General features: G+C 35.0%; 1 long non-coding RNA gene across 1 annotated transcript; it reads right to left on the reverse strand.

The window, feature by feature from the left end:
• Positions 1 to 684: 684 nt before the first annotated feature.
• LOC131640202 (uncharacterized) lies at positions 685 to 2,414 on the reverse strand. The gene is made up of 4 exons (XR_009295184.1): positions 1,938 to 2,414; positions 1,773 to 1,864; positions 1,469 to 1,605; positions 685 to 1,352 (listed from the first exon to the last, which is right to left on the reverse strand). It is a non-coding gene; the product is annotated as an uncharacterized LOC131640202 (long non-coding RNA).
• Positions 2,415 to 4,746: the final 2,332 nt, after the last annotated feature.

Consider the following 4,746-nt stretch of genomic DNA (forward strand, 5'->3'; position numbering starts at 1 on the left):
CCTAATCCATTGGCTCATAACATCTCCTACACAAAGATTGATCAGACAAATCCTCAGATCAGGGTTTTAAACTATCAGGGACTGAAATCAGGGATCACATTTGGGAAACCATAAAAACCCCCAGGAAGTCAATCAAAGGTTTCAATCATCCTCCAATAATCCCTATGACATTATCCAATGGAAATTGTGTCTCAATTCAAGATCCATAGTCATCAATTTGTGTTCATTTGAAGTGTGCCATTTTCAATTTGTGCGATTCAAGAGATTAGTTTGGAATTTGTTCAAGGAATCGGCATATGGATTTGTCATTCATGAAAGAAAGTGTTTCACATGGATTGCTTGGAATATATTTCTTGGTTTTTTAGGCTCATGGAGTGCTCATGGTGAAGAATTGATTCATATGGATTATTTGGAAATTGGTACAAGTTTGAAACAATTCATGGAAATTTCACCGAAATTGCAAGAAAAATCTTTTAGTCCATTTATTGAAAGATTATTTCAAGTATGGTTTATAACCATAAATTCAAGAATTAAAAGTCCATTGGTGCAAGAACATTCTTCAAAGGATCATTCAAAGGAATTTAAGAATTGATTCAAGACATAGAAATTGCATTCAAATTCATTCAAGAAATATTCAAGTTTCATACAAATGATGTTTTTTACATGGAACAAATGAATCCAAAATTCAAGAATTACATCATTCCAAAATTCTATTCACTTTCAAGAATACAAGTTCATACAATTCTAAAGTGAAATAAATTTGGATTACAAAGAATAAAAGAAAATGCAATGCTTTCTTGAATTCTTCAATCTTCAAAGTCTTCATCCTTCAAGTTCAAATTTCTTCATGCTTTCATCAAGAATGCTCATGTCACATGGAAAAAGAAACAAAAGGGGTGAGATTAGCAAAAGGTCCAATAAAAGAAATAATTCAAAAAGAAGAGATAATTCAAGACAAAAAGGAATCAATGAGAGATTTTTCTTCCACTTGCATGATTCATATCATAAGAAATATCTTTGCATAATGACATGGAGAATATTCTTATTCTTATTCTTATTTTCTCAATGATTACAATCTTGCCAATCAAGTTAATTTTTATGCCAAACACATCCTAAGCTTTTCCTATAAATAGAGGTGTTCTCTTCATTGCAAAAGACACCAAAGCAACCTTAACTACTTGCTTTTTTCACTCCTCCCTTTTCTCTCACAATTTTCAAAGTTTCTTAGTTCCATAGTTGAAAAAGGGGTGAAGAAATAGTTCATACCTTGGTGGAAGGTTTCCACTTGAAGATCATCTTCAAGTCTTCTTAATATCCAAAGAGGTGTTGAGGCATCACCTTCATCAAAGAGCCTACAACAAAAAAAAGAGAGGTTGTTAGTAACAACAATTCAAAGTTGTTTCATCATCAACAACCACATAGTCTCAATTCAACAAACCGCAAGGAGGGAGAAAAGAGAGCAGCTCACGGTTTTGTTCATCTTCATATCACCTTCAATCAAACTGCAGCAACAATATAATCACTTCAACACAAAAATTCAGCAACAACAGTTGCAATAACAACATCACCGAAGGTTCTTGCTCACCTGCAGTCAAAACACCGACGCTGCAAGCGGTTCAGCATCACAACAACAATCAACAACAGTTCCGAAGCAGTAGAAAAAAAGGGCGGTTCAGCATCACAATTAATTTAAAAACAAAGCAGAACAACAATAATTACAACCAAACTTGCGGTGGATTTCGTTTCAGAAGCGATAGTGATCAAAAGTTTACCTCAATACACAAACCGGTGAAAATCTCCTCGCCGTAGGTAAGTCTTCACACTTTCTCTAATATTATAGTTTGTTATTGTTGAACATAATTTCCTGTTAAAACAAAAATTGCCAAAATCAGAGAAAGCATATGTTATTTTATAATAAAAACGAATTGTGTTTCTACCTCTGATTGCGAAAGAAATCGGTTTATAGCTTAAGCTGTTCTCGTCAATATGAGTTTCCATGGCCGCCGGAGGACTTCGAAATTCTCCGTTGTTGTTGTTATTCGGATTGAGAGAGGCCGGGAACTCAGAGAAAAAACCGTTGAAGGATTGAGCAAAGAGAAACCGAGAGAGAGTACTTTATTGTTGTTGTTGCTCAGTGGGGAGAATTGCTTTTGTCTTTGTTTCACGGTGAGAACGAGCCGAGAGCGGAGATCGATTGAGAGAGACAATAAGTTGCTGTTGTTGTTGTTACCGCAAGCATGAGAACCGAGAGTCTCTGAAGACTCTTCCATGGCCGCCGTTGTTGTTCGAACAGAGGGAGGTTTATGTTTTGTTTCAGCCATGGATGGTGAGCAAGAGATGAGAGAGTTTTGGTTCTTCTGAGTTTTTTTCTTTTTTTCCAGAATCGTGAAAATGAGAGAGGGAGGCTCGGCCTCTTTTCCTCAATGTTTTAGGGTTTTCAAAACCCAACCTTGTTTGTTAAGAGGCGGATCCGGGTCACACTGACCCGACCCGGTCCGGCCCACTTTTTTTTATTTATTTTTTTGCATTCAGCTTTCAGTTTGGGCTGCACACCCCCTATCAGAATTTCAGCACCCCTGGCCCATTTAAATTAGTTTTTTTAACTAATTCTCCTTTTATTTTTTTCTATAAATATTTTCGTGAGTTTAAGTTATTTTTATTTTAATGTAGGATTTTAAGTTCTTTTTTTTAATCCTTATTAAAAATGACAAAAATATGTTTTTTATATTAAAAGTTTTCTTTAAATATTTTCATATGTTTGTAAGTGTGTTTTTTTTAATTCTTATTAAAAAATACCAAAAAAATATATTAGATGCATATTTATGTTTATGTTTCTAATTATTTTCTCTTTTCATAGAAAAAAATACAAAAATATTTTAGATACATATTTAATTTTATGTTTTCTAATTATTTTCTTCCTTCATGAAAAATCACAAAAAAAAAATGTCTTTTCTTAGATTAATTTTTATTTGAATTTGATATTTTCATAATATTTTGTGTAGTTAATCATGTAAATTTATCTTTGGTTATTTTGCACATTTTTACTTGAATTTTCTCACTTTATCCGAGACTCCGAGATTATTTCTCCGTTGTCTTTTGGATTTGTCTGTTTTGTTTGGTCTTCCATTTGCAGTAGAATTCCATAAACGATTACTGGATGATCAAAGAATGCTGTAAGCTGTGAACTTATTTGACGTTCTTTTCTGCTGGTTGGATGCCTAACATTTGAAGATCACGGTAACACCTCAAACTCAGAAATCCAATTTTCTCATTCTTCGAGGTAAGCCTAAAACTCAATCAACTGTTTTCACAACAGTAATCAATTCACTTTCAAATCACCCATTGTTTTTCAAAACAGTGGGGCCTCTCGAATATTAGAGAGTATAAGTCCCTTTCGTTTTTCTTTGTACAGTTTTTGTTTTAACAGAAAACTTTTTCCAAATAAACTTCCAAACAGTTTTTTTAACAAACAAATCTTTCAACTCTTTTTTAAACCATCCACCATGTTTTATGAAAATAAAACATGGGCCTCTCGAATATTAGAGAGTATAAGTCCCTTTCTTTTTCTTTATACAGTTTTTCTTTGTACAGAAAACTCTTTCAAAACAAATCTTCAAACAGTTTTTCAAAAGCGAAACCTCGTGTCTGTAAATAAACAATCAACCATGTTTTGTAAATAACGCCATGGGCCTCCATGTAGGTATAAGTCCCAAGCCCTTTTGTACATACCCACTCTAGTACATGAAATTTGGTATTTCATTGTACGCCTTTTGTACATATCTCAATCAATGTGTTTTTTAACTTTGAATAACAAACCAAAAATGAAGGTTTTCTTTAAATCTTCCCAAAAATATACCATGGGCCTCCATGTAGGTATAAGTCCCGAGCCCCTTTGTAAATACCTGTTTACATAGCTGTTGAATAAATTCAAATGGACTTCTCCCCGAGTGTGAGTCCCAAGCCCTGTGTATACAAATGGATCATGCTTACAGGTATATTTCCTTCATAAACTCCATTATATACACACACTTTGTCATATATGTATAACTGTTCATATTTGTTCATGTACTTGTTCATGTTTGTTCGTACTTGTTCATATGTGTGTTTGTGTTATATATGCTTATTCAACTTAGTACAACACTAGGTTCCCCATAGCCTCCTATTGGGCTTCGTGCAAAGAATCTCCCTAGTTTAGGTTAGGACATAGAGTATGGTTTCCCGGTGAAATCGCTCTAAGAGCTCAGACCAACTATACCATGCCTCCCCTTGGGCTTTGTACAAACGAGTGACCCTCCCATAGCCTCCTCTTGGGCTTACAATGCAAGGACCCCGGATTGTCCCTCCCATAGCCTCCTCTTGGGCTTACAATGCAAGGACCCTCGGATAGCCTCCTCTTGGGCTTCGTACAAGGACCCACGGGCTTCTTATAAGCATCCCCAATATCCAAATCAAATACCCTAGGAGATTAGACATTTTTCATCTCTATGCTAGGAGTATCTCTTATATATCATCACAAACAATCAATCAATCAAACTTCTTTTTGCCACAAGGCTGGCTAATCAATCCAACTTTCTTTTTGCCACAAGGCTGGCTAATCAATCAAACCGTTTTACCACCATACTGGATGATTAATCAAAGTTTTTGTCACAAGGCTGACTTCATTGAAACTTTTGCCACAAGGCTGGCTGATTAATCAAAGTTTTTGTCACAAGGCTGACTTCATTGAAACTTTTGCCACAAGGCTGG

This window comes from Vicia villosa, unplaced genomic scaffold (genome assembly GCF_029867415.1).
Source record: "Vicia villosa cultivar HV-30 ecotype Madison, WI unplaced genomic scaffold, Vvil1.0 ctg.002998F_1_1, whole genome shotgun sequence".
NCBI classification, from domain to species: Eukaryota; Viridiplantae; Streptophyta; class Magnoliopsida; order Fabales; family Fabaceae; genus Vicia; species Vicia villosa.